The following is a 10,600-nucleotide window of genomic DNA, read 5'->3' as shown; positions in this document are numbered from 1 at the left end:
TAATAAGGGGAAAATGAGATTGGGTAGGAGAAACAGCAAATATCCACTTAGGAGTAAAGGGTGATTATTGTTGTCAGGTGCCGTCAGGTTGCTTCTTACTCATAGTTACCCCTGTGCATAACACAATAAAACACTGTCCTGTCCTGCACCCTCCACACAATCATTGTGCTTGGGCCTATTGTTACAGCCTCCATGTCAACCTATCTTGTTGGAGGTCTTTTTTTGATAACCCTCTACTTTACCAAACATGATATTCTCTCCAGGGTTTGGGTCCTCTAATAACATGTCCAAATATGTGAAAGTCTCATCATCCTTCTTCTAAGGAGCATTTTGTTTTTGGGGGATTTTTTTTGGGTACTTATTCTAAGACAGATTTGTTTGTTCTTCTGGCAGTTCATGATACTTCAATATTCTTCATGAACACCATGATTCAAATGCATCAATTCTTCCCTCATATTCCTTATTCATTGTCCCACTTTCACTTGTCTGTGCGGTGATTGAAAACATCATGGCTTGGGTCAGGCAAGTCTTAGTCCTCAAACTGGTAACTTTACTCTTTAACACCTTAAAGAGGTCTTTTGCAGCAGATTTGCCTCATGTAATATATTTCTTGATTTCTTAACTGCTGCTTCCATAAACATTCATTGTGGATCTAAGTAAAATGAAATCTTTGACAACTTCAATCTTTCTTCTATTTATTGTGATGTTGTTTATGATTCAGTTGTGAGGACTTCTGTTTTCTTTACATTAAATTGTAATCCATACAGAAAGTTGTAGTCTTTGATCTTCATCAGCAAGTACTTCAAGTTTTCCTTGCCTTTAGCAAGCAACGTTTTATCAACTGCATATCACAGGTTGTTAATGAGTTGTCCTCAAATCCTGGTGCTTCATTTTTCTTCATACAGTCCAGATTCTCTGACTGAATAAACATGGTAAAAGTATACAGCTCTGGTAAGGTGACAATGGGTGGGCAACAGATTGGGCAAAGCAGACAACATTGACTAAAGGGATCAGAAATGATGACTTCAGTGACTTCAGCTGACAACAGTATTTTGACTTCTAGGTTCTGCTGATTGCTTGAATTAACGTGAACATAATGTTCTGGTAGGAACTGACTCTGTGAGACTTAACAACAACAATAACAATGTTCTGGTGTAATAGAGCCCTAGTAGCATAGTGGTTGTGCACTGGGCCGCTAAACAAAAGGTCAGCAGTTCAAATCTACCAGTCACTCTTCGGGAAAAAGATGAGGCTTTCTGCTACCGTAAAGATTTAAAGCCTTGGAAGCCTTATACGGGGTCACTATGGGTTGGAATGGATTCAATGGCACTTAACAACAACAACAAATATAAAGAGAAGAACTGGTGTGGTGTTGCAGGATCAGCACTGGACTGCGGACAACAAGGTCAGCAGTTCAAACAAACCAGCTCCTTCTTGGAAACTCAATACAAGGTTGCTGTGAGTCGGAACCAACCTGACAGCACTTTAACAATAGCATTATGAAAACAACGGTGTTTCTCAAGACAAATCTATGGTAAGCATTTAAAGGAGAGCACAAGAACTTATTTAAATTTTTTTCTGCTCTTTCTTTGATAATGTAATAAATAGATACATTTCCACAGTGATGATGAAGGATAAGGATTATCGGCCCAAGATATCTGTCTTATCATTGGTATACCTGGCATTTCAGTGGGAAGGAGCTAGTTGGTAATCTAACTCAGCTGGTGCTTCTATGTAGACACTGGATTCTGATTACTGTAGTCTATCATCTGCTTGTTTCTCTGAGGTGTCAATGAGGCTTAACTTTCTTTGTTTTAGTCCAGCAACCAACATGGAATGACCATGCAGGCATTCACAGTGCTATTGCCTTATAGAAGTTTCTGGATAGTTAAAACAGTTAATGTGCTTGGCTGTTAAACAAATGATTAGCAGTTTTAGACTGCCCAGAGGTTCTTTGGAAAAAAGGTCTGACTATGGTGTGGTGCTGTGGGTTAATACGCCAGACTGCAAAGCTGTTTAAACTGCAAGGTCAGCAGTTCAAGCTCACCAGTTGCTCCTTGGAAACCTTATACAGGGTCGCTATGGGTTGGAATCGACTCGACGGCACTTAACAACAAATCTACTTTAGAAAAAAATCAGCTGTTGAAAAGCCTCTGGAGCACAATTAGACTTTGACTCTCATGAGGATGGTAAGTCAAAATCGACTCAAGTATAAGTGGGTTTTTCTGCTTTTAAACTGGTTTTGTCTTTTGTTGAAGAATCGTTTGTTGGATGAATTAATGGATTAGTAAATACTCTAGCTATGTGGTTACGTGTGTTGTTAGGTGATATCACGTCAGCTACAATTCACAGTGACCGTATGTATCACAGAATGAAACAGTACCTGGTTTGAGGCCATCTTCATGATGTCTGGTATGTTTCTGTCCATATGGCTATGTGCAGATTTAGCAAATCTTGAAATCCTCAACAAAACACCAAGTGCCCATAAACAATTATTCACCCAAAAATATAAAGTAATTTATTCCTTAGGGAACTTTTAGTTTATTGATTGTGATTCCAAAATAGATGTGTGTGGGGGGTGCACATCAATTGTGTTGTGACTAAATGGATACACCTTTTCCTCAGGGCTGTGTGCAGGCAAGTAGGGCCCATCCTAATAGTGGACAGGGTTCTCATATCTCACATCTGAGTAAAACCTTCTACTGTCATCCTCTGGAGAAGCACAGCCAATGCTGTAGATTAACTAGTTGCTGTCAAGTTGAGTCTGACTTCAGGTGACCCCACACGTGTCAGGCTAGAACTGCTCCATAGGGTTTTCAGTGGCTGATTTTTTTCAGCAGTAGATCACCAGGTTGGCATTCCTTCTGAGGTGCCTCTGGGGAGACTCAAACCTGCAGTGGTTACTAGGCAGACTCTTGACCACTTGTGCCATTCAAGGACCCCAGGACATAAGAGTTTGTTGTTGTGAAGTGCTGTCGAGTTGGTTCTGACTCATAGCGACCCTATTTAGGATTTTCTTTTTCTTTCTTTCTTTTTAAAAAAGTTTTTATTGTGAATTGAGAATTGAGAGAAAGTTCACAGGGCAGATCATCAGTCTGTATTGGATTTTGGATGAGCAGCTGGTGAGATTGAATAGCTGACCTTGCAGTTCTAACTGCTTTGCAGTCCAATTCATTAACCCACAGCGCCACACCAGGGCTCCAGGACATGGATAAGCTGTTCTCTAAGTGTGGTCTGCAGGTGCCTGGTGTAACGGAGACACTGTGAGAGGCTTCATGAAATCAGAAACTTTTTGATAATAATACTAAGTAAGATATTATTTGTTTTTCTCACTTTTTGACATTTACATTGCAAAAGCAATGATGGGTAAAATGATGGTACTTTTTGCACAAATCAAGGCTGTAACAGCAAACTTTACTACTAGCCATAAAAAAACCAGTTTCTCTTCTAGGGTTTCTGAGGAGCATCTGGTGGGTTTGGACCACCGACCTTATGGTTCAAAATGACTTTCTAGTACAGCACATTATCCTGCTGCAAAAGGCAATTCAGAGAACAATAGGGAGTGGGTGGACAGGTAGGGAAGGGGAATAGAGTGGCAGCCAGCAGACAGTTTACGTGGAGCCACGGTAAAGACTCTGGGTTTTATTGTGAGTGTTACGAAGTGGCTACTGGGTGGAATCATGGCCCAATCAAGGTGACACATATCCTAAACCATCACATCACAGTTTGTCAGCATTACTCTCACATCACACCTCAGCGTTCATTACTGTCAGATGCACATGATTAATGTGCAAAATAGTAGGGTAGCAGTTTTTTTTTGCTTTTTGACTATTGTCATATGTGTTAAGTGTTGGCTAACAAGATAGTTGATAAATGAGGGGAAAGTGTATTTCTGAAATGTGTCATCTTTCCCTGTATTTTCTACAAATGACTCATGCTTGAGTGTTGTTCTCTAAGGAGAAGGATTAGATCAAACATTGATTTGGATCTGCCAGTGGATCAGAAAGACTTTCTTATCAGAGGCTAACTTATCAAAGGCTTAGTTTGTCATTTTACTTCTCTGCCCTCTTCTTAGCATGCTCCTTCTTTTACTGAGAATCACAGTGAGGTCATGAGGACAACTTTTTCTTCAATCCTAGTCCATTTCAGTTTTGTTTCATCAAGTGTGCACCCCTGCCTTCAATCTTAGAGATTTCATTAAATTGTCGTCTGTTGTCCTACCCTTCCTGCCATCCATCCAGTCTAGCTTTCTTTCTTGCTTCAACTACACACTCAGTCCATACACACATCTCCTCTCCTTGAATCCATTTCAGCACTTAAAGGAAGGAAACATTATTTGTGAAGATTATAAAGTTATAGGAGCATGATTAAGATTTTTTTTTTCTGCCTACCCATAATGGAGTAAGCAAACATGAGCACTTCTCTACATATATTAGATTTGAAATTATGGGCAATTGCCATAGATATAATACTGATTCTAATCAGAAGGAAAGAGAATTGTGAACATGGGCAAGTTCCCTAATTTCCCAAGTCTCACTTTTTAAATCCATAAAATGAGAATAACAATAAAAATGACATAATAGGTTTGTTGTACATCTTATACAAGATGAGGCTCTTAAAGGAATTATCATAGTGTCTGGCACACTCAATACACGTTGGCTGTAACTGTAGGAACTGACAGTCCCATCCTGCTGTTCCTGGGGAACCCTATGCTGTTGTTGTCAAGTGTTGTTGAGTTGGTTCTGACTCAGTGACCCTGTATGGTCCTGGTGTGGCACTGTGGGTTTAGTGTGCTGGATGGCAAGGTCAGTTTGAACTGCAAGGTAGGTAGTTCAAATCCATCAGCTGCTCCTTGGAAACCCTATACAGGATTGCTATGAGTTGGAACTGACTTGACTGCACTTAACAACAACATTAGGTTTCCTGGAAACCTATAGTCAGCACAGACTTGGTGGCAATTAACAACAGTAGTTACAGATTCCTTTAGGTTCTGCCACTAGGTGTCACTGCTGATATTTGTTATTTTTCAAATTAAGCTTTTAAAATGTTTTTAAGAAAAAAAGAGAAAAGATTGCAATGTCAATAAGTAGTGAAGCAGTCCTTTAAATACCATATTGACAGTGAATCAGCCTTAGGAAAACTATAAAGCTTTAATCAACATTAATTGTGCTAGCCTGATTTGCTGATTGGTAGACTGAAATCAATATAAAAATAAATGCTGGTACTGAGTCCTGGTGTGGCACTGTAGGTTAAACATTGGGCTGCAAAAGGCCATTTGAATTGCAAGGTAGGTGGTTCAAACTCACCAGCCACTCCTCAGGAACCCTAAACCGAGTTGCTATGAGTTGGAACCGACTCGATGGAATTTAACAACTGTAGGATAAGCACTGGACTGATAACTGAAAGGTCAGCAGTTCAAATCCACCATCAGCTCTTAGAAACCCTACAAGTGGTCGCTATGATTGGAAACAGACTCAACAGCACACAACAACAGCAATAACTATGTTTAAGGAACTACAGCTTCATATGTAAGCTAAAACAGCTGAGTCAACTGCTTCAGAAATAGAGTTGTGGGTCAGGAAATGGAGAGAGATGTTAGCAAACAGATGAATAACAGAAGGAAGAGAAAAGTAAGAGATTCTGTATTTATATGACGGGTCCAGTTGCAAAAACTGATCGCTGTGATGCAAACTCCAACTTAGGGTGACCCCATGTGTGTCAGAGTAGAACTGTGCTACATGGGATTTTCAATGGCTGACTTATCAGAAGTAGACAGCCAGGCCTGTCTTGCAAGGCACCTCTAGACTCAAATCTCTGACCCTTCAGTAAGCAGCTGAGTTTATTAGGCACTTACACTGCTGGACTGCTAACTGTAAGCTCAGTTGTTTTAACCCACCAGCTGCTCATTGGAAACCCTATGAGTCAGGACATGTGAGTTGGAACCAACTCCACAGCACTTAAAACAAACAAAACACCACTCAGGGACTCCATATGACAGATTGTTGTTGTTGTTAAGTGCCATTGAGCAGGTTATAACTCATAGTGACCCGGTATAGGCTTTCTGAGGAGCAGCTTGTGGATTTGATCCTACAGAGCCACACCAGGAGTCCATATACATAATATAAACATGGATCATTTTCTTTCCATTAGTCAATGTATTTAAATATTGAAATATTATTTAAAATGACTTTTTCTGAATACATATAGAGCAAAAGATTAAATTAAAATATATAACCTAAAGTAAAAAAATCATAACTTTATTATATATTCAAGAAAAATGATTTTCATGTAGCTGGTGCTGTGGGCTAATGTGTCAGACTGCAAAATTGTTTGAACTGTAAGGTTGGTGGTTCAAGCTCACCAGTTGCTCCTTGAAAACTCTATACAGGGTGGCTATGGGCTGGAATCGACTCGATGGCACTTAACAACAACAACAATACTGATTTTACTAATCACATTAGACATTTGATAAGGGAAATAGTCTTTTTTTTTTATCAAGTGTAAGAAATAGGGGAGGGCAGGAATCTAGAAGCACAGCTACCCCCTGCTCTTTTCTGTGGTATCCCCACATCGGCCATGAAAACTATCAGGACAGGAGCAGGCCCCCAAAACCAGTGTTGCTGTTGTTTAGTGCCGTCGAGTCGATTCTGACCCATAGTGACCCTGTTTAGGGTTTCCAAGGAGCGGCTGGTGAGCTTGAATCACAGACTTTGCAGTTCAAATGACTTTGCAGTCTAATGCATTAGCCCACAGCGCCACACCAGGACTCCAAAACCAGTGTAGGTATGCTTTTACTTAACTGAGAAGAAGTAAAAAAAGAAAAGAGAGGGGTGACAGGCTAAATCCATTATTTCTTTTTTGCTTGCATACTTCATCTCAAAAAATTTACAATTGAAATGTAGTGGAATGATACTGTTACTAACGACAGCTAAAGTTCTATTGGGGCACTCTTCTAAGCACTTTACATGAATTAACTCATTGGCAGCGCACAATAAGCCCATGATGCAGGTGCAGTAAATGTTCCCATTTGATAAAGCAGTTGCCCATAGTATTGCAATCAGGTGATGACTTTGATTAAACATATGTCCATCAAGTCAAGCTCTGTTTCTAAAAGAACATTGTAAAATAAAACCAATTTATTCATCTTCTTTGCAATCTTCTTAATTATTTATACATATTTTGGAGTCTGGTATGGTACTATAGGAAAAGCACTGGACCACTAATTGCAAGGTCAGTGGTTCAAACCCACCAGCTATTCCTTGGAAACCGTTTTCGGAGTCACTATGAGTTGGAACAGCAGTCAAGAAATCAAATGACGTATTTTATTAGGTAAATCCGCTGCACTCGACCTTTTTAAAGTGTTGAAGAATAAAGATGTCAGCTTGAGGACTAAGGTGCACCTTACCCAAGCCATGGTATTTTCAATAACCCCATATGCATGTGAAATCTGGACAGTGAATAAGGAAAACCATAGAAGAATTAATGTTTTTGAGTTATGATGTTGGAGGAGAATATTGAAAGTGCCCTTGGCTGCCAAAAGCATAAACAGATCAGTGTTGGAAGAAGTATAGCCAGAGTTCTCCTTGGAGGCCAGGATGGCCAAACTTCCTGTCTCATATTTTGGACATATTGTCAGGAGGGACCAGTCACTGGAGAAGGATATTATGTTTGGTAAGGTGGAGGGTCAGAGAAAAAGAAGACTCCTAGGGAGATGGATTGACAAAGTGGCAGCACCAATGGGCAAGTGTGGTAACAATTGTGAGGTTGGCCCAGGACTTGGCAGTGTTTCATTCTGTTGTGCATAGGGTTGCTATGAGTCAGTACTGACTTGATGGCACCTAACAACAACAACATGAGTTGGAACTGTCTCGATGGTACTTAACAATAACAATATATGCATATATGAGGGTAGATTTAAAAAGTAATGCTGCTAGAGTTCCAGTTCATATATGTATGGGTTTATTCCCAACAAAACATGCTAAAAAATGCAACCAGTGGATGATGGTTACAGACAAGGTCTCTCAGTAATGTACTTGTCTTAGTCCTGTTAAGTGCCATGGAATTGGTTTTGACTCATAGTGACCCTGTATAGGATTTTCAAGGCTGTAAATCTTTGCAGGAACAGAAAGCCTTATCTTTCTCCTACAGAGCAGCTGGTGGACTTGCACTGCTGACCTTATTGTTCTCAGTCCAGTGCTTATCCTACAGAGCCACAGTGCTTCCCTTAGTCATGTTGTTGTTGTTAAGTGCCATTGAGTCGCTTCTGACTCATAGAGGCCCTGTATAGGATTCCATTGAAACAGCTGGTGGGTTTGAACTGCCGACCTTGTGGGTCATAGTCCAGTGCTGATCCTACAGCACTACACCGGAAGTCTTGTTAAGATGAGTTAAAAATAAATAAAAAAAGAGAAAAGAATGTTTTTCATGCTACTGAAAAAAGTGATTTTGAAATCAGGGCTATTATCAAATTTTTAAACAAAACTCAAGTAGACTTCTTCCCAAATCACTTAAGCTTTGCAATACATTTACAGGAATACTGTTAAACATAAAACAATAATTTTTACATGAATCAAGTGTTTAAAAAAGGCTAGGAAGTCCTGAAAGATGAAACAAAAGAGGGACGATCATCACCCTTGATGCATGATGAAATGGTGACATCCAGAAACTGGTGGAAGAAGACATCTATCTATTTACCATTGATGCAATAGGTACTGAAGTTGGAATCTCATCTTCAATTTGACATTTAAAATTTTAAGTGACATCTTTACCTCAGCAAGATTTTAGCTTGAAATGTGCCAAAAGCGTTGTGTCAACATCAGCTAGCTCAAAGAGCTGATCTTTTTATCAGTCTTTTAAGCAAGATTGAAGCTAATGAAAACGATTTTATGGAATGAATGATAAGCAGGGATGAGTCTTGGATTTACCAATGTGATGCAGAGAGAAGTCCAATCAAATCTGTGACTTCTCTGAGGGAATCTGCAGGGCCAATTAAATTCAAGGCAGACAGATTAGCTTAGAAAGTTACCACAATTGCTTTGTAGTATTCTAAAGGGGTGATGTTGAGAGATTTTCTTAGGGACACAAGATGGTAGTGGGGGCACTAAGCCTGAAGAGGTTTTAAAAAAAATGAAAGCTGAGAATAAGGCCAGAAAAGTTGTTCTGATGATTTTTTTTTCTCCCACCACGATAATGCATCTGCTCGTTCTTTGAAGGTAGTAAGGACTGTCCTATAAAAATTTCATTGGGGAATCTTACTTTATCCATCCTTCAGTCCTGATCTTGCCCCTTCAGACTTCTTAATGTTCTCAAAATTCAAAAGACATTTACAAGGAACACATTTACAAGTCAGAGAATGTCCAAACTGCTGTTTGACGTGGTGTAAATCAAAGCTCACAGTTCTTCAGTGAAGAGTTAGATGGTAACACGACCTTCAGAAGTGTATAAACCTAGATGGTGGATGTGTTGACAAACAGTTGCTTAGCATTTTGATTTTTTTTAGTAAAAGTTTTTATGTATTTTTTACTTAACCTCATATATATATATATACACATGTTGATGTGTGTGGTGTAGATATATATATATATATATATATATACACCCACATGTTGATGTGTGTGGTGCATTCTTCTCATTAACTCTGTTTTTACTAGCATGTTCTAATGTTTTATGGAACGTCGAGTCAATTTTAATTCATAGTGACCCTATGTGAAGAACAGTGACAACAGAGGTGATGTCCCAGTGATTTTAGTGCCCTTGATTCCTAACCCACCTCCTTGCTTCACCTAGAGCATTTCTTCTTTAAAAAGGAAATGTTAAAAATCAGTTTACATATTTACCTTTCACATAATATCTCGTTGAAAAAATGAGCCAATGTGGAAACAAAGTATAAATACCGCTAAACATGCAAAAACAGTCATATCATAAAATTCCCTGGTGGCCCAGTGAGGTAAGTGTTGGATTATTAACTTCAAGGTCAACAGTTCAAGCCCACTAGCCACTTCTCAGGAGAGAGATTGTTTGTTCCAGTAAAAATTTGCAGTCTCATAAACTCTACAAAGCAAATTTACCGTGTCCTCTAGGGATGCTATGAGGCAGAATCAACTTGTGACAATGACTTCAAGTGTCATCATTCCCGTAGAATCTTGGTGTGGCATACAGAATAAGCACTGGACTGCCAGTCATAAGGTCAGGGTTCAAATCCACTAAACTGCTCCTTAGAAACCCAAGGTAGTTGGTTCAAATTCACCAGCCACTTCACAGGAGAAAGCCTCATCTTTCTGCTCCTGTAAAGTTTTACAGCCTTGCAAACGCTATTCAGGGTCACTATGAGTTGGCATCTGATAGATGGCAGGGAGCTTATTCATGAGGCTTTACTGGGGAAATGTTAATGTATTTAATACATAAAGATAAAACCCAAAAAAGGAAAAACCAAATAAATCAGTAGCCCTTGAGTTGATTCTGACACATGGAAACTCATGTTACAAAATAGATCTGAACAGCATAGGATTTTCAGGACAGTGACTCTTCAGAAACAGATTGGCAGGCTTTTTCTTCAGGGCAGCTCTAGGTAGTACATTGTTAAGTGCCGTCGAGTCGGTTC

Source organism: Chrysochloris asiatica, unplaced genomic scaffold, assembly GCF_000296735.1.
Source record: "Chrysochloris asiatica unplaced genomic scaffold, ChrAsi1.0 scaffold00031, whole genome shotgun sequence".
Classification (NCBI taxonomy): domain Eukaryota; kingdom Metazoa; phylum Chordata; class Mammalia; order Afrosoricida; family Chrysochloridae; genus Chrysochloris; species Chrysochloris asiatica.
This window is presented reverse-complemented; position numbering follows the sequence as displayed.